A 27,549-nucleotide genomic window follows, 5' to 3' on the forward strand; every position below is an offset into this window, starting at 1 on the left:
TGCATTTCCACTCTGCAGCCACAGGTTGCATGTGTGCTCCCTGCAGCAGAGGAATGCTTTGAGCACCGAGCCAAAAATAGACATGCTGACCCTTTAAAGCAGAGTCTGTAACATGTTGTGGCTGCTCGGTGAGAGCCGCACGCTGTCTCTTTAAGACAGGGTTTTGTGTAGTGTAGTATTGCTGTGGTAGTGTGTGTGTGTATGTGTATGTGTGTGTGTGTAAAGCTGACTGAGCAGGCGAGGGGTTGCGTGACTACTGCAGACGAGGCTGTGACCTCAGAAAAGTGGTTATGAAAACGATCTGTCGAACCGAGCAGGGAGAGAGAGTGAGCGAGAGAGTGAGTGAATGAAAGAGAAATGTACCGAGCGAGAGACATAGAGAGAAAGAAGGAAAGAGAGAGAGAGAGAGACCAGCCCTGCAGAAATGAGTTCATTTGCTTCTTACACTACACTGTCAGTGAATGACACTGCAGAGCTGCCACACACACATATTCCTAACGGTATTCATTGCATATGCATTGACACCAACTCTCACACACATTATATACACACCTTCTGGTCCACTCCACACTGTGGAAGCAGCCTTTTACTCTTTGTACTGATCAGAGCATTTAAACAGAGCCACGAGGGAACGACACCAAAGGCCAGTAAGTTCACAGAGGGGAGAAGATAGCGTGCCTGGACAGAAGCAATACAAAAAAGCCAGAGTTGGGTTTTTTTTAAAGGAGAGAAGGAAGGGAATATTTTTGTCACTGGAGAAAGAAAGTCAGGTATCATATTCCTACTGTGGCAGTGGCATGCTCTGAATATCCAGGAGAAATTCCTGTGGCTTGAGCTGCGATGGAGGCCGACCGCATGGAAACAATTGCAGACGGACGGAAGATAGGAAGGACTTAGAGTATAGAGTTTATTGTATATTGCTATATATTTGCATAAATGCTTCTCAGGATGTGGTGCTTTATGCTGGAATTCATTTAAATTACACTTCAATGAGTATACATTTCTGTTTAAGACATCTTAGATTGACAGCAAGGATCATCAAAGAAATTTATTCATTAAGTTTTTTACATACATTAGCATAACTTCTTCTCTTATTATTACCTCCTTAAAGGGTTCAATTTTTCCCCTTTAGAAAAAAAGAGTGACATATCGTCTTTAATGTTTCCGGTGTGTTTAAAATAATTAGATGAACATCAGATTTGTTCCCATAATGTGATTGTGGTGAGACTGTTTTTGCTCATTGCCTGGCGAGCAGAGCCAGGCTGTAAACCTGCACTGTGTAATCAAAGAAAGATGTAAGCTATTCATTTTCTTTGTTCACAGCAGATACTGCATATTTCACTAACCGAGCTTTCAGGACAAATGAGTGCAAATGTGCCTGAGAATGTTCGCATCTGTGAATGGCGCTGGCTTCATTTTTTATTACCACAAAAACATTTTAGTCACTTAAAATAAAAATGATTCAAAGGATGGATTTAATTTCAGGGGATGGACTTTGGTTTAATGGAGTAAATATAGGAGTTTGGTACACCGCCTGCTATTGTGAAGAGTTAAAATATTACTGAAAGTCTAGCAGCTCTGTTTTGAAAAAGAGGTTAAAAAAAAAAAAAGATGGAGGAAAGGAAAAAATGAGACGGGTATCGGTGTTCGGTGCAGATTGCGTGTGAACAGTAATGCTAGCCTTCAAAGAGCACAGTGGAGCACATTGTATCCATGCATGAGTCGCTCAACAGGGACAGCGGCGTGACGGAGGGAGGGAGGGCATACCAGGACAAGGACTGTGAGAGAGAGAGAGAGAGAGAGGGACGAGAGACAAGAAGGAAGAGTGAGGGAAGAGAAGGGAGAAGGGGTGAACGAGTCTGTGTCATGACAATTGTGATCTTTGTTATGAACGGGACTGCCAACTCTCACGCTTTTGGTGTGAGATCCACACTTTTAAAGCCCCTGCACCACGTTCTCACGCTCCCCACTCAGGTCCTGCGCCAAATCATACATGGTAAATATAAAACAAAGCTGGACTGTGTAAAAATATGTATTTTATATTGACCTCAGTCGGGGTGAAAGAGAAGCACCAGCAATATCAGATGTTCTCTGTAAATATGTGTAATTGTAACCTTATGTGACTGGCATGCTATAATATGTAATCATTTCAGTGAAGAGTCAAATGATGGCAGACAAAACAGACTTGATATAATGTGGAATCAAAGCTGCTTATTCTACTCTGGATAAAACCACTCAAACTAAAGAAATGACTTAATTAAAACACTTTTTTTTATATATATATGAAAACACACATATTGCCCAGAATCTCTCTCCAACCAATGCATGAAATCTACAAACTGTATCAAGCCTGTTGAGCAAATACTATTACTATTGGAAGTGCTGTGTAATGAAGTGAGAGTAGGTGAAAACTAGCTTGTTAAATCTCGGGCAGCTGTGCGTACCTTGGCAAATAAAAAAAGCAATGGCTTCATAATAGCTCCCCTGCTTAAAAGTTAGTTGTTAGAGCTAACATATTAATATCTTAATAATAACCATCATTTTTATTTTAAACACACGTTTTAAATAAGAGAGTTCATTAAGCACGAGCAGCAGTTAAAAACACAGTATTATTAAAGGTGTTTTAACATAAATGAATGCCCTCCAAAACTCAAAGGAAGCCTGAGATTGATTGTGGTGCTGGGTTAAGCTGAAGGTTCGACCCCCCACCCCCCATCCCCCCATGATATTAGGATTAGTCACGGGGGGTAAAGGGTCAAGAAGTTATCTGATTTGAGGCAGCTCTTTTCCAGATATAGTGCCTGTGATGGATCAGAGGAAGAATTTTAAACTATAGTGTGTTTGTAATCCTTGTCCCTATGATGAATCTTCATTTATACAACACTTATTTAAAAGCTGAATTGACTTCATACTTTACATTTTTTCCAATTAAAATGTTTGTTATAAAGGTTTTAACGAGGAAAGTAATTTCATTTGACAAGTGTAATGTGTCTGAAACCTATTTAATTTCTGTGGTCACTGCATATGATGACAGAAAAGCAATCTTACAGTGTGACAGTGATGAAAACTGATAGAGGAAGAGTGAGTTAAAGGACTGTTCAGGGTCTAAAGCAGTCTGTCAGAGTCTTTGAGCACATGGAGAGTCACAAAAAAACAAAGTGACAATAAAAAGCAGTGAAGCTTGGAAAATGAGAAATGTAAAACAAAACAGGAAACTTGAACGTAAGCCAGCAACGTGATGGCACAGACCTGATGTGTTGTGATTAAATGCTTTGTGCTGCAGCCTTTTAGGAGACTGCCGAACGTCTTAAAAATGATTCTCTGAAAAATCGGTTCTGAAACTAAACAAGCAGCCACTGTAATGATTCTAAAACCAGCGTGATGTTTATCTCGGCTCAATAAGAATCATAGCTGCTGCGTGCTCCAGCCGAATGAAGGGCTTGAACTGTGTGTGTTTTTGTGTGTGTGTGTGTGTGTGTGTGTGTGTGTGTGTGATATCCTCTCCCTGCTGGTGCAGCATGACTGTTTTGCCCACCTCTCCAGGGTCAATATTTACAGTTCATCCTCCTCTGCAAATTCACTGTGTCACACTGCCTTACCATCTCCCTCCCTCCCCTTCCTCTCTTCTCTCTCTCGCTCCCTCTCTCCCCATCTCTCCACTGCCTGTCACTTTTACTGTACGTCTCAATGGCTGAGCGTGATCAAGGCCAATTATGGCTTGTTTTGAGCGTGCGGGGCATCCTGTGGAAGCAATACATTACTGGCAACTCGTGCCAATCCATCTCTCTACGTGTATCCCTCCATATGTGTATTCTCCCCTCTGTCTTTCTGTCCCTCGTGCTAGTACTACATGTAGTGCTTCATTCTCCACACAGCTGTTGCATCCAGTTGGAATGTGGATAAATGTGATTTTAATGGTCTGCCATTTGTAATGTATATGGAGGTGTTTTCTCAAGTCCTGGTGCATATAAAGGATGTTCAATATGTTTTTCTAAAGAGGATTCTTGTGTAGCTGTGTCTCGAATGACATTAAGTGGATCTGGTAACCAAACCTGATAAAGTTGTACCTTAAATAGATTTTGTCCTTGGATGTTTCAGGAAAAATGCATAACAAAGTTATATGAGACAACTACGGTTCCAAAAGTAAAATATCCAACATGCAACATTAGGAGCACCTGGATTTTGATCGGTGCTCTGAGTTTAAAGTTGCAGCCTCATAGACTGACTGTGATGAAGCTTCAAGATCCAGATAGCAAAAGACAACAATTCACATATAGGTAATAACTATTCCTGATATCATCGAAACCATTAGTTTCCAACATTTTTGTCCAACATGTTCTCACACAAAGATGCCGACACCGCCCATCATGTTTTTATTGGAGGTGCTATTTATCTCTATTTCAACCACATTACTTATAGATAATTATTGAATTGGATGAAGGAAGGAATCAAAGAATCAGATGACTTATTGTATCCTCAAAGTAAACATGCGTTACTTATGTTTGATATTTTAGAACATGTAAGACCTTCAAAAGGTAGAAGTTAAAAAAAAATCACTTTCTATTGTTTTACATCCGTCTCAGTACAAAAGTTGTTGAAGCAAGGAGTAGGAAGTGTGTCTGCACACAGCGACACAATGGTAGGGCTTCGCTGTGTTTCTCCACAGGATGCTGCCTACAAATACACGCACGTGTAACGCACACAAACGAACACTGTTGCAGCACTGTGGATCCACACGTGTTGATTCCACTTGATTTGCTACTGCTGACTCATAAGGAGAAAAAACATAACAGGATCAGTTCTTAAATATCCTTGAAATTGCAGCATCCATCTGCCTAAAAGGAAAAGACAGGATATGTAAAACAAATGGAGAAGTCTTGGATTTTTACAATGTTTTTACTTCTTTGTTTTCTCCATCTCATGTAGATGTTCATATTGCTACAACATATATTTCCCTGTACTTCATATGACCCACATTCAGCAATCAGAGAGGTGGGTAAACTATATATTGACCCTTTTGAGTTGTGTTTTCTCTCTACTACACCCGTTTCATCTGATTTCTTATCATCTGAGTTTTTTTATTTTATTTTTGGATATAATCAATCCTACATAATTCACGATGTAAAACCATCAAAGCAGAATTGCATAATCAGACTTGGTTCCTAAGATTAGTCTAATCAAATCATGAAAACACATTTCGAGCATAAACAGCTCTTTGTGCCAGCCTCCAACTGATGCTTTAACAGCGTTTGGTGCCTAAACTGGCAGCATTTTGGCATCTGATTGTTTCATTGGTCAATTATGCCACAATTAACCCATTCTGAAGACTTGTTTTGACTATGCTGTGACTCTGATTTTGCACAAGGAGACAAGTTGTCTGTGTATGAAATACCATTGGTTAGTAAGGGTGAGGTATATTAAAGCAGTTATAAAATCTGCAAGACACTGTCTGGCTCCCTGCCACTCCAGTGTGGTAACGATTACATGAAAATTACACAGCATACAGTACCTCAAAGAAGCAGTCACATGTTTCTTATCAACCATTAAGTACATGCTTTAGTTCAGTTCAGTCGCCTCGCATGGTCTGGGATCATCACCTCATCTCCAGGATTGGTGCCATTTAATTTAGTTACATACATTGTCATTTTCTGCCCTCCTTTTCAATTCAATCCAGCTAGCACATTGCTCCTATTTTCATCAATGGTTCTAAATGTAGAGGACATAGCGTGTCCCTGCTGCAGTGTGAAGTCTATTTAAGGCGTCGACTTATGTCAGGAAAGACTCAGCGGCATGTTGCTGAGCTAATAATGTCTGACCGCTTTCTCCCTGCAAGCTGCACAAGTGCTCCTTTGGGAATAAGGGAGAGACGGAGAAAGCAGAGCAGCAAAACTCTCTGGTGTATAACATGACCTCTCTGCCATTGCGTGCAACGGTTTGTTTTCAATACTGGCCACATGTTTGAACATTACATAACTTCTCAGATGCGGAAGTATTTTAGGGTGTAGAGGTGTGTATGTGTGTGTGTGTGTGTGCGCGTGTGTTTGACAGCCACCTTACCTAACAGCTGTAACTTTTTTACCTTTTATGTCAATATATCTTAATTTACATAATACAGCATTATATTACACACACATTCTTTTTGTGTTTCCGAGGACAAGATTATGCACAATCTTTTCTTTTTCTCATGGAAAAACACCTCTTCTTATTGCATGCAGTTCTCATAAACGCTGATCACACCATTGAGGATGACTGATTACCGACTGCTTGATGTAGGGAAAAGTAATTTTCCAGCCGTTCACACAGTTTATCTCCCCTCTCTTGCTCCTTTTCATTCCACAGCTGCCTGGTTGTCTCTCGCGGTCCTAACTGTGGGAGCTGTGGCCCAATTAAAGGCTAATTAAAGGGCCAGTCCATGAAAACAGGGAAGCCTTTGTAGTGCTTGTTTGCACAGGTGGTGTGCATGTTCACATGTTGTAATGGTGTCAAGTTCAGACATCAAGGCCGCACACATGGACACGCATTGAAGCACATGCGCTGTGCACTTAAGGCAAGTTGAATGCTTTCTATAGCATTGTTTCTTTTTCTTGAATCCTGTTCATTTCTATGTTAGGGCCCTCAGACGCTAACTGTTTAACCAAATCAGTCAATCTGATAAACTAAACAGTTTTGAGATGTTCCAGTTTGGCTATGAACTGTGGAGCAAAACACCCTCGGCATGGGACGGTAAATCTGTCAACAGATGCCATTCCTGGATCTTCCTTATCTCCACTACCTGTTACTGGGTAGTTTAACAGATAAGAGGAATGTCCACCATGGTGTTTGTCCAGGTAATGGAGTTGTTTGCTGTTATATTATTTAATAAGAGGGCAGAACATCAGGTTATAACTGTGCTCCTCTCTAGTTTCTAACAAACCTACTGCGGGAGAAAATATCTTCAATATATGGGTATATGTTCATAAAGGAATGTTTTAATAAATGTCCCACCATGATGATTTAATCTACAGGGCCTCTCTGGCCTTCATAGTCTCTCACGCAAGATGTTTTATGTTCAGGCGCCAGGATATGAGATAAGGTGGCAGCGTTGCATGGGTAACGAGGCTTTCCTTTTTATTTTGAATTAGAGTTCGCTCTGACCCAGAGATCCCCAGGTTTTCTCCCCTCCCCTTTCAGGAGGTGAGATCTAGGTTACTCCATAAAAAATGGTTGTTTTCTTGATTTTGGTGTGATATTATTTAGCGAGAGGGCAGAACATCAGCTTACAACTGTGCTGCTCTCTGGTTTCTAACAAATCTACCCTATAACAAAGAGGCATTTAGTCTGGAGGGGTTTTTTGGGGTTTTTTGCACTGACAAACTATTCCAATGCATACATGAACACCTAATGACAGATGATGTCAGCATCCATAAAAATGCCAATTTAGCCATTACAGAGCTCTTGTTCAGGTGTTGCAGATGTGTTATTAACCACAGTTCAGGCAGAATGTTTTTCAGAGAGCTGGCTTCAGTTGGTAAATAAATAAATAAAATGCTTAACCACAGCATCTCAGACATGACAGAATAAACATAGGGACATTTAAAGACTTCTTTCCAGGACAGCTGCCATGTTTGTCAAGTTTTACAACCTGAAGCAAAGGCAAATAATGGTCCAGAAAGTGGTTGTTGGTGATGGGTGAGTGACAGAGTACTGTCAGTCTCTTATTGTACCATGTACCACCGGACCACAATGAGCAAAGCGAGTCTTCAATGTGGGACCCTGAAATTCGAGAAGTTGCTGATGAGTAAACCCGGTGCTCTCTGTAAACCTGGCGCTGCTTTGGTTTCTGTGCTCTCCTCATGAGAGATGCTTACTGTAGGACAGTAGGTCACCTCCATGCCAATGTAGAAATTACTGCCATGAACCTGTGCCACTGAGCTGCACAGGAGGATTTCCACCAAGGACTGACTGAACAAATTTCATCACTTTCCAATTTTGACAATCCATTTTCACCAGTAAATATTTCAACAATCCAATAAGGAGGAAACAGCGTCTGTTTATCTGCACTGTTACAGTGAAATAGTGAGAAGCGTTACACTGAAAATAGTGGAGAACTGAACATTTCTCAGCAATGACATGTTTTGGTATAGCCCGCCATAATAGGCTGCACTCTCACCCTGCACCCTCCCTCACACACACACACACACAGACACACACACACACAGACACACACACACACACACACACACACACACACACACACACAGACAGCTCAACAGTTTTTTCTTGTCAGTGCAATGATCCATTGTGGACTGACCACCCACATTGCAACCGAAAGCTCCTCACCATGTGAGCCTCATCAGCCAAACCCAGCTCTTTAACTGCAAAACCACATTTGTCTCGAGGTGTTTCAGTTGCGACAAAATCACAAAACGCATTTATGAAGAAAAATATGGCAAGCGCTCTTCGCAGAGCCAGGTGCGTTGGCTCATTGCTCTCATATTTACATGACATAAGTATCATTCTGTGTTTCTGCAAGTGCTGCCGTGAGCATACAGGGGATATGCATTTCCACTGACATACACCGTGGAGAGAAAGCCGGGTTGAGGTTAACCAGACGAGGGCTGTTATAGAGATAAGAGGTCTCATTTGGTCACGGAAGGGCTAGCTATGGATTTAATGGGGATGACAGGTGAATAAATGGTTGAAATCCATTAACCCTCCCACGACACCAGGATAAGCCTTGCACCTAACCGTTGCGCTAGCCTCTGTTACAAGTTGTTGTATACTGTATGTGGGTGAGTATACGCACATGTGTGTGTGTATGTGGTGGGGGTGGGGGGGTCTGTGTGCGAGGAGGCGTGGTTTAGTTCAGTAGTCCCACCCCACTGCACGCCATTCCTTTGGAATCCGTGCCGGTTGAAGATTTACTGAACACGCTTTAGGGAATCCCAGATCTCTGCCTCCCACGTAGGCACAAGGAGATGTAGGATATAGAGCTGACATAGTTAATGCTGATCAGTTAGATGACTTGGATGAAAACATGGATGGATGGATGTAGTGCAGTTACACATGTAAAGATTCACGCCCCCAAAACACCTTCAAGATGCTCGATTGTCATACCTGACTGTAGAGATGAAACAAACCACATACAAAGACACAGTCATCATACATACACACACACACACACATACACACACACACACACACACACACACACACACAATATCTGCAACTGAAACGGGCGCATTCTCCTCCTTCACTTTCTCTTCTTCTTTTCTTTTGTCCAAGCGTCTTTTCTTTCCTTCTTCCTCATGAAAACACTGAAACAGGTGATGCTGTATGATTATGTGAAGATTAAAAATTAACACTCAACTCAGGTGTTATCTAAGTTTTGAAAAAAGTACTACACAAAAGAAGGCAAAAGCATAACAGTGGCAGTTGGCAGGATATCAAGCAGCTTGTTTGGCTTGGAGTCAAGGAACTGAAACAGAAAATGAAATATAGAAATACAATAACAGCATCTTTACTATGGCAGCACTTCCATCTAACCGTTAAGCTCTTTTATGACAGATCCGGGAAGAAGAAAGCTAGATATGAATCAACCGACTTAACAGCAACAAAATTAAGTGTTGATTATTATAATATGATAATGGGCAAGTTGTTATTGGTTGCTCATGTCTGGAATTGTACTATAATGCACATTGCTTGTCAGGAATTACATAAAAACTTATATCAGAGACTTAAGAGGTGGTGGTAGTCAGATATTTTATATATTAGTCAGATGTTTTATATATTATAATGCAGTTTATGTCTTTGTGGGGGGTATACCTTCACCAGAACTCACCACAATATGCGATTAAAATGTGAAAATCAGCATTTCTAATTCAGTATTCACGGAAAAAACACTTAACATTTCCTACTCTGCTTTCACAAACGTCTTTCCTGCCACAGTGATTCACCACTGCGGATCAGAGGAGGATTTCTTCATTGTGGTAAAATGAGACTAAATGTTTAGACAGGGAGAAGCTGTGACCGTCGAGTGAGGGGAAGAGAAGAGAGACAGGAAAGCAGAGGTGATGTCAGGCGCTGACTTTCACATCGGAGGAAGTGTTGAAATGAGGGAGGTGTTACAATATCCTCTGCATCTGCTGGAGTGGCTTTTCCCTCAAAAACACAGGTACCTCAAAAGTAAATAAATACTTTTAAGTCTATAGACAGCAATATGGTTTTGTATCAATACTACATTAGCTTGGGAGGCAGGTGTAATATTGTCTTTGAAGAGGATAATTTGATAATTAAGGTTAAAACTGTTGCTATCTATCGCTCATGTGTTACACATATGGTTCTGTGTGAACATGGGCCAGACTGGATTGGGTTTAATACAATCCCGGGTCTGCTTCACTAAGACCCTCTAAGTATCACAATGAAATTTGAAGCATGTTTGAGACACATCTGGAGCTCTCTCTGACTCTCCTTCACAGTACATTGGAGCCATGGAGGATTTCTCCTTTCCTTCTAACACATACTTTTTCATGTTTTATTGTCCGGTGGGGGGAAAAGACTTTGAATTCTCTGTTCATTTTATGACAGTTCTCTCCCTGGCTTCTCTTTATCTTTTCCTCTCTGTCCGCCTTTCTTTTTTTTAATTCTTTCAAAAGGATTTCCATTCTTTTATTTTTCCTCCAAACCTTTTTTTTCTTTCTTGGAGTTTTGGTTAGTGGCATGGGAATTGATGCTTGAATTGGAAGACCATACTGAGCCACGCTTAAATTCAAATTCAAGTGTGCTTCCATAAACAAGTCCATGCTGATTATTAGCCCACACCCAAACAGTTTCTCAAATCATTACCCGAAAGTAATACTGATTAAAAGCATTTTGTTCTGCTTCCCTCTATCATCCTGTTATTATTATTTTGTGATTCAGTAGATTGTGTTTTAAAGGAACAGTATGCCGTTTAAATGAGCTTCAGCACAAGACAAGATATTAATGACTTTTTTACAGTGGGGAAAAAGTGATGTTAGCACCAGTGATGCACATAAAAAGCTCTCATTTTCCACTCATGATAAACCTCCATCGTCATGTCCACAACCCTGAAAGCAGATCTGGGCTCAGATCTTCCATCCTGCTCCGAAAGGTGGATTTTAAACTGCACAGTGCTCTATAAAATTTGGGCTGAAACTCGATGTGTCTGTGCTTGAATGGACAGATTATAGCTGGCTATTTAAAGATGAGAGGCCACAGTGGAAACAAAGCCTGAATGACAAGACCACACACTGTTATGGGAAGAAAATGATGGAGTTCTCTGTGTGTGTGCATGTGTGAGATTCCCGATGTATGTCTAGTTATTTGTTTGTGCCAATGCGGGCATGCATGTGTGTGATTTGTCACCGATAATTCGGAGCAGGATGCATCATGTTTGCGTAGCTCAGTGAAGCTTTCGTTATCTTGAGCTTCATTTCTCCAGAGGCAGTGATATCATCAGCTTTATTTAAACATCCCCACTGTGAGCACATTAGGAAGCACTCAGTCTAAAGTTGCACACCAGGTGTCCTCTTGGCTCATCTGAACCACTCAGGACAGATACAAAGGTGTTTTGCCAGGCATAAATGGCTTTGGGCGCTGGCAATAATCACTGGTGTCAGTGAGGAAATGGATCGGCTGACCGCAGAGCTTCTGCTGAGTATTTCCTACAAGACTACAATGTGGATTTGGGGGGTGGGGGGGTGGCGTGGAGGTGTCCCGTGACTCTTAGTGTCTACTGCCCTTAACCTATTCCGACTAATTTTTCATGAAATATCCTTATGTCAGGAAACAGTCCTCTGTTGTGTCGTGTTGTAATAGTAATAGAAATAGAAAGCTTTATTGTCATTATATTTAATATATAATGAGATTACAGGCGCCACTCCATTTGTGCTTTAAAGACAGTAAAAACATGACAACCAGATAAAAACAAGACACACACGCAGATAAAAGAGATGACATGAAATTAAATGGAATAAATAAAAGAATAAATAGAAGCAGCGGTCAAGAGTATTGCACAAGATTATTGTTTGTTAAGAGTTTTTATGTTATGTATTCATCTTTAATGTTCTCTTTATTAAGACAAGACAAATGTCTTTGCCTTTCATGCAAAGTCTTCATAACTGTGGTGTTTTTACAAAACTGCATTTTTCTCTGATGATGACGTTTGAGTTTCTGTTGGTGGCATTCTGTATAATTCCATTTCCCATGTGCAAGAGGATGTTTCTCAGGAAGCACCTAACAACAGATGAAAGAATGACAAATTGGCTGTACCATGAATCACTCTTCTCTTCCCTTCTCTTCTCTTCTCTTCTCTTCTCTTCTCTTCTCTTCTCTTCTCTTCTCTTCTCTTCTCTTCTCTTCTCTTCGCTCCTCTTCTCTTCGCTCTTCTTCTCTGTACTTCTCTCTTTTTCTCTCCTTTCTAGTACAATGGAAAAAACAGTCACAGTAATTAATAATTATAAGCTGTGGCAGGCGATAAGGAGGGGGGGAAAAAAAGAAGGAACAGGTTTCTCTCTTTTCCTTGTGCCGTCCCTTTTGACATGTAAAGCGTGTAAACTTGGCAGGACCAAATTTGTTGATTGCGGGCTACTGATGTGACCCATCTGGGGTTGAAACATTGCATTAGGTCTTCGCACGCTATTCCCCGCCACTCCCTCAGCTGAACAGCTCACCCCCCCTCTGTCACATGAGAAACAGTTGCAGTACTGTTGTTGGGTGAGGAGGATGTGGGTATTCGGTGTGTTTATTTTGTGTGTGTGTGTGTGTGTGTGTGTGTGTGTGTGTGTGTGTGTGTGTGTGTGTGTGTGTGTGTGTGTGTGTGCAAAGAGTGTGTATAGCTGGAGACCGGCCCCCAAATGGACATTTCAAACCCAGCAGCAGCCGTGTCTCCTGTTGAAGTATCCTTAAGAGTAAGACACCACATATCTGTCTGTGTCTTAATGGCTGAAATGTAAAATGCACCCATGCTTACTTTGTGTTGATGTATGAGTTTGGGTGTGTGAGCGTGCATTCTTAACTGTAAGAGGATCGGGATCTGAAATGATGTGTGACAATTTCTACAAACTGTGAAACCCTCTTTCTCTCCCTCTTTTCTGTGTTCAGTCTTGTTTCTCCAGAAAGAGTTTAAAACACAAATCCCATTTTTCCAGAAGCGTTGTTCCAACTTAAATTAGTTTTGTCTGATGTACTCACACAGTCCTGTTAGATGAACCCCTTCACCTGCAACATTTGAACAGATTTTAACCCTATCACTTATTTTAAAGTGGATATTTGATACAACTGAACTGCCAATGTTTGTTCAAGTTTGCATTCATACTATTATCTATATATTTACTACTTTTCACCATGTTTTCATTACTTTTATTTGCATATTTCAACCATTTAACCATTTCTTTCAGCTATTTCAAAGCTGCAGTGCAGAACATTTACATATAAATGTATCCATTCCCTTCACACAGTGCTGATTAAACCTTTCACTGCCAGGTAAATCTCTGTATTTTGACTAGGGGGAGACAAAAGTCCCACATTGCAGGTTTAACCATGTGCCATTGTTTTAAGCTAACTATTTTAACTATTTTTAGCTAATTATTACAACTAGTCATTACTTTTTTAAAAAACATTAAGCCATTCTATTTACTAACCATTACATTTCATTCACTATTTTAACTAAACGTTACTTTTAGCTTACTCCTTTAACCGTTACTTTTGGCTAATTATTTTAACTTTTCTCTTATTACTTTAAGTATTTAACCATTACTTTTTACTATGTTAAGGAGTTAGCCATTACTTTTAGCTATCTATTTTAACTGGCCATTACTTTTTGCTAACTATTTTAACTAGCCATTACTTTTAGCTATCTATTTTAACTGGCCATTACTTTTTGCTAACTATTTTAACTAGCCATTACTTTTAGCTATCTATTTTAACTGGCCATTACTTTTTGCTAACTATTTTAACTAGCCATTACTTTTAGCTATCTATTTTAACTAGCCATTACTTTTTGCTAACTATTTTAACTAGCTATTATTTTTCAACATTTTAACTAATTACTTTTAGGTAACTGATTATCCATTACTTTCAGATAATAATTTTAGCATTTAGCTGTCTTTTAGCCATGTATCCATCCCTTTTAGCTACTTTAAATATTTATCAACTACAACACAATTTTACCATTACTCTTTAGATATGTGTTTGAACCATTTAGCCATGTGTACCTACTTACTTATCCATGACTTTTAGGCAATTTAAATCATGTAAACATTACTTTTACTAAAAAAAAAATTCAATATTAAAATGATAACAATTTCTATTTTGTCAAATTAGTTCAGCCACTCTATGATCTTTCCACAGGTACATACAGTAAAGGTTCCCCTTGGGTGGGAATCACAGGACTAAATGAATAAACAGCAAAGTGATGCGTGACAAAAGACAGAGGCTGTTAGTTTAAGCACCAGAATGTTAAACTATTTTTGTTTTGTCAGGGTAAAAAAGCATAAACATTTAGATCACAGGTCAGAAAGAAAACCAAAAAACCATCAGTATATCAACCCAATCCTTGTTATTGTCCAGTGTATTCACCTGACAATTGTGGAAAGTCTTTCTACTAGACTTTATTACAGAGCTGATGAGTGGAACAGAAAACAAGCCACTATTTACACTGTCCTAGAGTAAGAGGGAGACATACATGGCCTCGCGTGAGTTGATCACAGTGACACCACTGTGTTTTAGGCCGCTAATACTTTCCAAAATAAGAGATATTGCTCTTACCCTGGAGACATCCTGAAACTATTGCTTAGGAATTCCTGTGGTTCCTCTCATATTCATATCAGCTGCAAGCAGAAAATACTGCAGGACGCGTAGTACAACACAGCACAATGCAGCTCCAGATAAACTGCTTTGGAAACACATGTTCTTCAGTTGTACCTCAGACATATTTGGTTTGAGGTGTCTCAGTTGCGGTTTTCCCAGCCTGAAATCACATAAAAAAATATTGATCCTCAATTATGTTTAATGAAATCTTTTTTTATTTAAAGATTTTCCTCAGGAAGGGTAGCTATAATATATGATTCGTGAAGATTCAAGCTAAGCTAAATATTCATGGTTAAACCAAGCTGTTATACTGAAGTATTGACTTTGGAGCTTTCATTAGACAAAGTAGCTACTTTAGTTTCTGAGTTTAGGTTTCAAACCACAAGACTTCAGCCTATTTTAAGAGCATTTTGTCTTATAAATGCTTCCAATTCACCTCTTACTCAGCACCACAGTTAGATTTGAGTTGATGACATTTTGATGATATTGGTGGGGAAATCGGCCCATTGCGTCATCAGAGAACAGATATTGTAGATAAAAGTAAGACAAATAGAGAGGTAGAAGATTGATGTAGACACCACAATTCGTGCGCAAGATATAGAGCTACTTCTCTGCAACTTAAGGAGGAATTTATTATGTTTATAGATGACGTAGGTACAGAAGCATTGACATAAATTTATTATATTTCCAAAGTTGTACCTTATGTGGAGCAAAGATAAACAGCCATGATTATATTTTCTTGTCACTTGACTAAAAAATGGGTTTTCAAGAGTTTGAAGAGAATTCCTTTGACCTTACAGCCAGGAGCGTGCGGAGAGTAATCCTTTAAATGGAGTGAGTTACAGATAGGCAGATGTGGGCCCTGGTCCAGCGGTGTTGCCCACAGGACTCAGCTGTAGGGCTCCACCAAAGAGCCGAAGTGCAAGTTTATATGCTGCTGAGCCCAAATGGTGGTTTACTGACACAGGGTGTTATGTGAGGTTCATTAGTATGGAGGCGATAATTGTAAGGTTTGCTTGCGAAGCGTGCCGTACATAAGGCCCTCGTGTTTAGTGCTTATTCTTTCCCTTTGAAAGACTTTCTTGTGTATCCTCTAGGTAGTTCAACCGAATACCATTGAAATACAAAACTTCCAGGAGTCATGTCAGGACTCTGCACTCTGGTTTTGAAGACTTTGACAGATATATGCATGCATCACTGTTTGATTACAGTTCTATCTCCAGCATAAAAACAAATATCAGATGCACATGATCTCATCTTGTATTTCAGCCAGGGTTTAGATGTCTTTTTAAGTAACATAAATCCCAACAAATCAAATTATATAATGACTGTTACCTACTATTTACATGAATTGAATTAGCCTGCAATATTTCCCCTGAAATGCTTTCCACATTTATGCCCTGTCTTAGCATTGTGTTGTTATTCTTCACCATCTGCAGATTTCTACAAAGTCTCATGCCATCATCCTCCAGCAATCAACCAACATTAATATAAGCAGAGTTTTGTTTTCCTACAGTGGTCTTAAACGCGGTTTCAGAGGCTTAGCCACCATGACAAAAAAAATGTTATTTTGCAAATATAATGTATATATTTGCTCAAAATGTTGGCAATCATCTCCAAATCCAACTGGTTGAAATGCATTTTAGACTGGAAGCCTTATGTTAAGTTGAAAGCAGCGAAACAAAGAGTTCAGGGATTGTGTCTGTTTATGTGATTCAGGGACACAGAAGCTTTTGGGTCAGTGAATGGAGAGACTCGACCCAGTCTGCTGACCCTGCTGTGCCCTACTGTACTCTGCCTAGTTGTCCAAAACAATCCCTCTTTTTTCTGGTCCAAATACACACACATGCACCACTGTGCCCAACTTCACTTCCATGAGAAGCGGAGTCTCATTTTAGGACACAAGGAGATTTAAGCACATGGTGATGAGATCATCTTTATGTTAAAACACAGCAATGCACACTAACAATTTACTGTGTTGTTCGCACACTGACACATAAAGAGCAAAAATGAAGGCTGACTTATCCATTAACACAAATACTCTGTATAAATATAGACACACGCAAAGAAACTGTTTTTTTTTGCTGTAGTTTCGTGAAAACTTCCATTGCCTAAAATACTTCCCTAGCCTCTAATCTTAGCCATACCCTTCTCATCACGAGTGACCATACCCCAGTTTTCACAAAACAGTGACACTTCTGCATACAGTACACTGTGTTAAGTAATCTTGTAAGAAAATTACAATCTACAGAATTAGCAGCTCAATGACAAGAGAAGTAGCTTGTTTAGGGCATGGCGACAGTAACTCATAGTTATGTGATGACAGAAGGTGTTTGTACTACGCCTTGTTTTGTATACACAGGAATTGCATAAAACTATCCAGAAAGCTAAAGTCAAGGATGGATGGATTGGATGGTCTACAATGACAGTAAACTCATAAGAGATCAATTTAAAGTGAAATGGTCAAAATCGGTACACCAAAGGCCAAGTTATGCTCTTTTTAAGACATTATTAGACAGTTAGACACTGAATCCTACATTTCCCAAAATGCACCTCTTTATTAGATCCTCCTCGTTTAGTAAATGCCCACTTCTTTCCAAATCCACACCTTCAGGTTGTGACTCAAGCTAAATATGTAGTCTCCAAACTTAAACTGAGACCCTGATGACATCGCTGTGACATCATTAGGGTTATTTGATAAAGCTCCTCCAGAGCAGTAGACATAATACAACTGTGCTCACTACAACGTCAAACCTTCAAAGTGTAAAACAGGTGGAATGCCCCTTTAATGTAAAACTTAACTTTACTAAGGGGTCTAGGATTACATATGCTCAAAAGTTACTATCTGAACCAGAATAGCTGAACTCAGAATGGGCTCACTCTAAAGGTATTTCATGTTTTCTTTCATTTTCCTTGAATGGCTCACATCCTGCTTAACATTCCTCAAGCTTCCTTCCATGTCGTGTTTTTAATATTCGATTGAGCCACATTTGGCAGCTTTGCATGTACATAAATTCAGAAAAATAGTTCTTCCTATTCCGAGCCACAGCGTGTTTGGAAAGGGCAGACAAGTCAGTGTTTGTGTACACTCTGGAAATCTCCTCAGTTGGTTGGGAATTAAGCATAACACACACACATACATATATAGAAGCTCGTAGCATCACGCTAACACCAGATGCCAGGAAGTGGAGTTGTGACTGAGTGGCATCTACTGCAAAGCCTTACCATGCGTGACTCTCCCCTGACTTTGCCTGTTTTAGCAAGCTTGCGTGATCCCACAATCACTCCCCATGAAGCCCTTCACCTCCCTATATCCTTCCTTCACACACACCACGCACACACACACACACACAAACACACAAATACACATGCACACAAACACACAAACACACATATCGCCTGCTGGGCAATATGACAGGGGGTATATGTCCTCCCTCCCTGTGCCAAATGAAGTGATCGGAGCAAACACTGTTAGTATAAACAGGCTTGGATTAAAGTGTTGTGATGACATGCAATGGCTACAGATGGGAGAATGTGAAGTGGACAGTCACGATATGTCCAGACCTGACAAAGGATGTCTATCTACACCTCTTATCACCTCCATTTATTTTCACCTGTTCTCTCACAGTTCACATCCGGCTATTATGGATTTTGGAGAGCTGTTATCAATGTTGGACTAAGCCAAGGCTTCCGGTTGTTTTGTGTCAGTGTTCAATACTACAACATTTAACCACTGTGTCACAGAAATCCAAGCTATGTCTTATTCAGAGTTTTGTTCTCATAAGGTTGGAAAAGCTAAATTAGACCCTCATGTGACACTCAAACTCTCCTCTGAAAACTAGATTATGATGTAGTATGATGGATTTTATTGAAGGTTTTAACAGTTTCCAATACTAAAGCTGCTGAATCCATTCAAAATATTATAGTCGGATGATATTAAAAGCTGATATAAGATTTTTAAGACAATCTGTCATGAAACAGATGAATACATATGAAAACACGTCCATGTAAAAACATCTTGAATCTTACAACATAGTGCTACCCTCCTAAACTCTTTGAAGTAATCCGCTTCATTTTAAGACACATTTTTCTGTTATTTTAGAAATACATAAAATATGAATTTATTTTGCTGTGCACGGTTGTAAATCTGTCCTCACTTTCGCAACAATCTGGCCAGTGTCTAAACTCTCATGTTGTTTTTTTCACTAACATGGACACTTTGCAGGCAACGTCATATTTGAGGTTTGGATGTAAAAGCAGCTGAGATGCCTCTGGGATGTTCCAGCCAGCATCCAGTGTTTTCCTGCCGACCCGGCCTAATACCCTGCAACACAGGGACGAGGTGTTAGGAGATAGATAATCAGATTACTGTTGGGTTAGCGTGTCGCCTAATGAATTAGCTCTGTCAGAGGCCAAATTGTTGTGTGATATTGCTGGTGAGAACTGCAGGAGATGAGTCACTTGTGCTAAAGTGAAGCTGACAGGTGATGCTAAGTAAAATCACATCAGACGAAGCTGTTAGGCTTTGATGTACAAACAGGGTCTGTCTTTTTTTAAAAGTCAGTCCGTCTCAGTGTTTTCCTTGAAACTATAAAAGAAAACATGACAGAAATAACTCTATCCAGTGATGCAGTTGCTTGTCCACTAGAATTTTGAAATATGAGATCAAACAGATGACTTTTTCCTGACAAAAACAATGCTTTTAATGCTGTATGTGGAGAGAGAGATCTTACATACTGCATCATGCTATCGCTCTTCATTACCTGCCTCACAGATTGGTCTTGGATACACAACACCTCTGATAGTGTGTACTGACTGACAAGTTAATGGCTTTCATGCATAAAGCATCATGGCTATCACTTGATCCTCCTCAACCCTGGACACATTAACCACCTCACACCCATTTAATTACACATTTGTTGGCCTCCTCTATGTGTGTGTGTGTGTGTGTGTGTAGTGTGTTGGTGTGGATTCTGCAAGAGACATACTGTATAAACTTTTTACCTGTGCTCCGTTAGAGTTTCAGCAAGGTCAAAATACTTCTATACTATACTTTGTCCAACCATAGCATTGCATGCTCAGGCTTCATTTAACTCAGTACAACTTTACTCATTAGTACATTTAATGAGCCACTTTGTACGTATTCTTAACTCATCCCCCTCCCCCAGCACCACCACCAAAAAAAGATGCCTGAAAGTGCAGCAAATCAACACGACTTGTAGAAGTTGTAAAGCAGTGGTTAGCATTTGATTAGCATTGCGTGCTACGGCCGCATTAGTGTAGTTTCCCTCCCATATGGATTCAGCCCGAGGGACCATCTGCCCATTATTATTTGCCTCAATGGGCCGAAACGGCACCATAATCTTTTTAACAGATTACCTTCTCGTTATGGAGAGGCTGTATGGATAAGGGGGAAAAAATGCTAACGGGATCACTGGTGAAATCAGCTTTTCATGAAAGGTGTGGTTCCTTTCCAGAAAACCTGTTGAGTGTTCTGTTTACAGCGACCACAAAACAGCCAACGGTTGCTTTTGAGTGGCCAACAGGGAGGAGAATACTGTATGAGAAGGATAATCCAAGGCTTGCTGTGTGTGTCTCTCTCTCCCCCTGTTATTTGGAACAATGTGAGTGACACCAGCTGGCACGCAACACAAGGAAGTAGCATTTTGCTGAAGTGGAGGTAGATGAGGTGCTGTAACCTCTGCTTTCCTCTCCGTCTTTCTTTTGCCCTCCTCCCATCTCGAGCAGGAATGCAGCGAGACTGAAACACAGGGGTAGAAAACTAATAATTATTCTCTGAGTTGTTTGACTTGTCTCAAGTATTTCCTTTTTCAGTATGAATAAGCAGGAGAGCCAGAAGTGCTGTTGCCTTTTCTAATGAACAACTCTGACCCAGTGGTAAATAGTGCAGGATTACAGAGAAACATGAGCGAGCTACATTTACACAACACTTTATGATTGTTTATTCTATACATTTTGAGCTGATGTTCCTGTGCTCTGTTCAAGTCTAGATTTAGTTTAAGTGAATTGACTGTACTTTGCTAATAACTCACTATATACAAGACCATCCTCATGTAAAACATAAATCCATCTCACATGTCACATCTGTTTCCAAGCTTTGTGTTTGTTTATAAAGCATGAGACATTTTCAATTTAACATGATCTCCTGTTAAACTCAAAATCAGTGACTTTACAGCATCTAGCAAATGTGCACTTTACAGTTTAAGGGGGAAGCACTGCGCGTTTAGTTCGAGGCCCGCCGCAACAAACAGCTCTCGAGTCTTAGACTGCTCGTGAAAATGGAGATTGTGCTAGTACAGAAATAGAAGGCCTGTGCTTTATTGTGGCCAGGTGGAGTTCCTGAATGCAACTTGTATTAACCACTGACTCCTTGAGAGAGAAACAAACCACAACCATCCTCATCAAAACAAGAATCCAAGGAGAAGCTATTTATAGAGCGACCACGCAAACACACACAAGCATGCAGGAGCTGATGTCTCTTAGTAATGCAGTGTATCTCAGATGGGAATGGTAAAAACAACTAGTTGGCTTTTTTTTACTATATAAAATTCCCTCCTTTTTTAAGTGTTTATACATTTCTAGCATCATAAATGTGAGTTTTTGCTAATAATTAAAGCAGAAATGTATTTGAGTGGGGTAGGAAGTGGACTCTCTGCTGAAGGGTTAGTTTTGTTTATGTATCAGGACACTGAGGTGCCCCACAGGGGAAAGAATTATGTCACTATTTGAAATACCCTATCAGAGGAAGTCTGAGATAAACATAGAAGCAAAGGAGACAAGTTGAAGAGAGTGGAGAATAGACCTTTGCCGAACAATAGAGTTTCCCCTTGACTCCTTCAAAAAGCATTTCCACTGTGTGCGTGTTTGTTGCTGCAACTCCGTATACTTATGCTTCAAAGTGTGTACATGCGTGTTGTCATTTAGCCTCCGGGCGGGATATATCGCTGGGTTATGTGTGACTCATGAGGGACTGAGTTCACCCCCGCTGAGCAGACTGAGGGGGCCGGGGTCGACGTTTGGCCGGTGGAACATGTCAGGTCCCCTGCAATGGCAGGAAAACTAGAGTGTCTTGTTGTCTTCAATTAGAAAACACACTGTTGCATTCATTTGGGTACAGTCAAATAAAAAAAAAGCTTTTCCTGCATAACAGGCTCATCTCACGCAACACATGCCTTAAATGTAGTCAGTGTGGAGCAAGCAGGGAGCGAATCATCATTCCTCGCTGAGGCACATTGTCCTTGGGCCTCCATCCATTTGCATTCTGTTAGTTTTTCTAATTGTCTGTATAAATATTGCACCACGTTGGCCTTATGTTGTGGTTAATTTTCCCAAGGCTTGACAGGCCAAATTTAGGAGTGTTTAGACAGCCCCTCAGCATGTGTGTTACTTTTTCAATGTGTTCATCAGACAAGCAGTCTTTCCAGCAGACAAACATCATCCTCACATAAAACATGTGCACCACAATAAGTCATGCTGTCTATTTATAGAAGCAATTAAATGACTTTCACGTTATGATTGCTATAATAGTCCTACAGTGTGTGTGTGTGTGTGTGTACATGGAGAGCACATGGCGCCAGTTTTTATGTGTAGTGAAGCCACATACAGTAGCAGTATACACGCTAGTAGATACAAGATACATACAAGTCTGTTTTGCCCGAGGGCTCCTGTGTGGAGACTTATTACTCCTGTATAACACGTTGATTGGTAAGTCTGCCTGCCAACCTAAACAGAGAAGTGGAAACAATTGAGTTTACATCCTGACCTCCATTTTGAGTGATCTTATTTGCTTTGTCATAATATAACTTCCTCTTTACTGTGGTATCTAGATGCACAACAAAGGCCTTTGTTTAACTTCTATTCAGGAATCAATTTTTTTACCCTCCCTCTCTTCAGTGATAGGCTTCCTCTAGCGAATGCACGCTTCCCACAAAATCACTCTCTCACATTATAATCTCGTCTGAAAGATGAATATTTGCGATTCCTGCCCTGCCCTTCAAGAAAAGTACTTTTTTGTGGATGTTGTTTTGCGAACAGATGAAGGGAATTGCTCTTAATCCTAACAGTTTTATATGTCACGGTGGAAAACAAAACATTCTCATCCAAAACAATATCGAAAAGATTATGAACCTCAATCCAGTGTTAATATTGGTGTCTAGGATGATTGAAGATTCATTATACATATATAGCCTATATCCAACCAGTTCCAACAACTGGAACAGTACGAAGTGGAAAACTTTGCTCCTGTTTGTCTTCAGAAAAATTATGAAGATGCCAAAAACTTTCTTCGAGTGAATCTTTTTTTTCTCTCTCTCTTTGGCTGCCATCCTTCCATTTGAAGCCACATTGCAAAAACAAGAAAAAAAAGTTGAAATAGTAAGGGTTGGATTTGGACAGGGCGAGATCCGGACATTTGATCTGTGGCAAAATGAAGTATTAGCTTCCATTACAGTGCAGGCTTAACCTTTTTGCGGAGCACCATTGAGCGCTTGCCAGCAGTCATCAATATTTAACAGCTGTTGCTATTATGAAATTCTTTATGGGCTAATGTGGCTCGCCGGCTTGCACGCAAGGCCTTGGCCGGCCGCCAGCACCCTGTCAGCAGGAAGGGGGGGGAGATTGACAGACGGCTCGCTCGCGTGACAACCAGCCCTTGATCAGCCAGCTTCTCTCTTTCTCTCCCTCCCTCTCTTGCTCTCTCTCTCTCTCTGTTGGTGTTGCTCTCTCCGCTGTGGATTTCCTGTGCCTGCGGAGGGAGAGAGAGAGAGAGAGAGAGACAGAGAGACAGAGAAGAAGAGCGCTGAGGGAAGTGGGCGGGAATAGGCAAAGGAGGTGGCTGTAAGCCAACCCAACCTCAACACACACACATGTACACACACACACAAAGTTCTCTCTACTCACGCAAGCCTTGTGGGAGGGGAGGGACTGCTTCTCTGCACAGCGCTCGCATGTTCAGGTCCAGAGCTCTTCTTTACAAGACAAACACACGGCTGAAGAACAGCTGCCAAAAGGTGGCACCCACGCTGCTGAAATCAGAGTGTCAGAGAGCATGAACATAGATAAATAACATGGACGTGTTTGAGTGTGGCTCCCACTTGTTTGGGGTTAGGGTTAGGGTTTTTATGTCAATGTGAGAAGGTTGAGGATTTTCAAATGTCTCTATGTCAAAGTTTAATTTTGACTTTAAGATGGTGGATTTTTTAAGGAATGAAACATCTCGACGCACTAAAGAAATTGGAGCAAAAACCACCTGTTTGACTTGATTTGAGGCACTATAGCATACAGACTGAAAAGTCAGAGGTTATAACCGTGCAGCAGCTGGTGTTGTGTCTCTGAGCAGCCATGTATGAACACTTTTCTCCTGCTCACTGCACATCGCTGTGGATAGGAGCATGAGCTAAAGAATGGACCAGGAGTAACATCTACCATTCAGTTCAAAATGCATAGTACTACTCACTACTCTACCACTCATGACTAGAATATCAGCACCACAACTTGGAGTCATGCAACACTCTTCGGCACTCTTCAACGTGATGTCATGCCACTATTGAAACCCCTCTAATGTAAAGGGTTGTACTCAAATATTAATCACTGCATTTTTCATCATTTGTGAGACATTTCATTGTGTTTCATCTCCATTATCTCCAGAAGAACAGCATGTCAGTGATACTCTGGGCCCAAAGAGACATTTCTCCCCCCGTCTTTTACTGCCACGCGCCCCCCCTCGAAGGACGGTTGCTTCCTTTTTTCTTGGCCAGTGTCTTGTCATATTTTTCTTTTTTTTGGCTGTTATTGGGAGTGTGTAGAGGAAGTGGTTTTTGAGTGTGGGGTGTTGAAAACAGACACAAACGCAGCCAGACTGTGCTGCACACATCCGTGTGCTACATGGCCAAACTCATCTCACCCCCTAGAGGCTGCAGATAATAATACCTGATAACCCACACACACACACACACACACATAAACACATACATTCACACACTTTTCTTATGTGTTGAAATCTTGTCAATTTAGAACCGATCCCTCGAGATCTTTACACACTTCTCCTAATCTCCTCCCATCACATTCCCTTTCATACCATCAGATTATCTTTTCATTTCAACAAATCAAACTTTCATCTGATGACAGAAGAGGCTCTCTGGCTTCTCTGAGCAGCAGAGGGATAATCAAACATCAGATACGCCTCTGAGTCAATCAAATGAGCTCTCCACTCCCGAGACAATTGTGACTTAAATGGGGCCTAATATTCGGTGGGTGGTCTCAATATTTTGTATACTTAGTGGAAGTGGAAAGACGGACCAGGCCGACTGAAGGAGCTAGACACTTTCAGCCTCACCCTTTGGCACCGTCAGCATCCCGCTACTTGTCACTTTTTACTTAACACCCTGTCCTCACTCGGAGCACATAAACGCCTCACCATTACCTACTCTGTTTTCCTTTTTAGACCAGAGAAGGAGAAAATAGAGGCAAAGAAAAGCAAACCTCAAGACATGAGCAGCAGCGAATAAAGCCTGTATTGTTGGCAGAGGAAGTGCCAGTGCCGATAATTAATCATCCTGCGTGTTTGTCTTTCCCGACGCAGCATCCTCTCCAAAAGCTGCCGTAAGAGAAAAAACAAAAATACATGAGGCGTTGAAGGAGGAAAATAAAGACGCTTATTAGAATCATTTCCCCCTGCAATGGTTTCCACTGGTTGGATGATAATGCAGTGATTGAAGAGCGTGGTTTGCTTGTGTGTGTGTGTGTGCGTGTGTGTGCCTGTCTGAGTCTGTTTGTTTGTATGTGTTCGCACCTAGTGGAGGTGATGACAAAATACTTAACATTATTACTGGCGTTTATGAGTTTGTGAAGCGGCCGTGGAGTTCACTCATCAGCGTTTAGACTGTTTTTCGACGGCCGAGGCGCTCATCAAGGCCTGTGTTTTTTTTCGTTGTTGCGTGAATAAACCCACTGTCGCAACTTGGGGGAGGGTAGTAAATGATTGAAACATTAATCCAGACAAAATGTATGGATAGAAAAGAAAAACGCATTAGCTTTGCGTGCTTCGGATAGGAATTAAGAGAAGGGAAACTCTTCCAGCATCACGAAATCGGGTTGTCAATCGCCCGCGATGCCGAGTCGAACAAAGAAAGGGTGGAGAGATGAGGTTGGAGGAGGAGGAGGGTAGAGGAAGGGTGGATGGGGGGGAGGGGGGGGGGGTGGCAAACAGGAGGATAGGGTAAGGAGATTGTAGAAGGTTAAAGGGGGAGGAAAGGAGTCCTTAATGGGGTTATTTGGTGGGGGTGGGGTCGATACGAAACATTTGGAAGATACGTACATATACTTAGGTAGTTTTTCATAATGAGGCCGCTGTGTGTGTGTGTGTGTGTGTGCGCGTGTGTGTGTATGTGTGTGTGTGTGTGTGTTGCGTGACTAATCTGTGCCTGCTACAATGAGTACCGGAGCGAAGGGCTGATCTCTTGGAGTGAGCCACATGCCCCCTGACAGCACACCCATAAGAGAAACACGCAAACATGCCTCCAACACGCAACACACACGTCACCAGTGCACATGTGACAGTTCTGCACGCCACTGTTGTATAGGCTAATTGCATATACACACACTCCGGCATGCATGATAGTAGGTTGGCCTTTTACTCCATATACGAGAAAGACAATATGTGCAACGGTTGATGGTGTGTGACTTGTGATATTTTTGTATCTCTGAGAGGTATTTCTCCTTTATAAATATCAGATAGAAAAGAAGAGCAGGACAGTGAAGAAGTGACAGGCTGATGTTGTGAATTTCAGCACAACCTATGTGTAAAGAGGAGAGATTCTTCTATCTTTCATCTTGATATTTTCTTTTCACTTCTGGCTGATTGAAAAATAAGAAAAATAAAGTGGTGTTCATTTAGCGTCAGGCCCTTAAGGATCCTTCACAGCGCCCCACTTTGAGATCAGTAGGAGAAAGAAGAGGTCAGAGGTCAGGCTCAGCAAGGGAACAGCAGCACTGGAGCTGAAATCAGTTTAAATCAATTAAAAACTCCTGCAAATACCTAAATTACTCCTTTTTTAAAGTACAGTTTTACTTATATGGCACTTTAACTTTCTAAACTTGCTGGTTTTCAGTCTCATCAGCAGATTATGTTCGATTTATAGGCTGAATTATATCTTTACCTTCACACCACTTAAGAATCAGATGTGTTAAATGTTCTAGATGCTGCCTACTATCTCACTCTATATCAGTCAGCTTGGCATTGCATGTGGCTGTATCGTGTGAGAGGAATCCCGTAAAGTCGTGAAATCCTCCACTGTTTTGTCTTGTTCGACAGGCCCACCGCACGGTAATACCTGGCATTAGTGCAGTTAGTGCACTGCAAAAAGGAGACTGTTTTCCTGATATAGTTAATGTGTTCGCCACATGTGGGAGTGCCGGTCCGGCTCTCTCGCTGCCATAACGCAGAGGTTGTCGGAGAACTGCCAAACATACTTTGGAAAACATAATCATTATTGTTATCATTCTTTGCTTGTTCTCTGTGTTGACACGGCTCTCACTGAGCCACAACACAATATATTTAAGTCAAGAACTCAACAGATGGGATGTGATTTTATTTTCTAGACCCTGAATATGTTTTTATTTTCACCTGCACGCTGACTGATCACAAACAAGCTCTTTTACTCATTTTCTTTCCATCCTCAAACCCGCTGTCTGCTATGAATATATTGTGTTAATTCATCTTCT

General features: G+C 40.9%; 1 protein-coding gene across 1 annotated transcript in view; it reads left to right on the top strand.

Annotated features, from left to right (window-relative positions):
* The window catches only part of ahrra (aryl-hydrocarbon receptor repressor a), a 64,304-nt gene that overhangs the window by 23,447 nt on the left and 13,308 nt on the right, over positions 1 to 27,549 (top strand). The window lies entirely within an intron of this gene.

Source organism: Scomber japonicus, chromosome 21, assembly GCF_027409825.1.
Source record: "Scomber japonicus isolate fScoJap1 chromosome 21, fScoJap1.pri, whole genome shotgun sequence".
Lineage (NCBI taxonomy): Eukaryota > Metazoa > Chordata > Actinopteri > Scombriformes > Scombridae > Scomber > Scomber japonicus.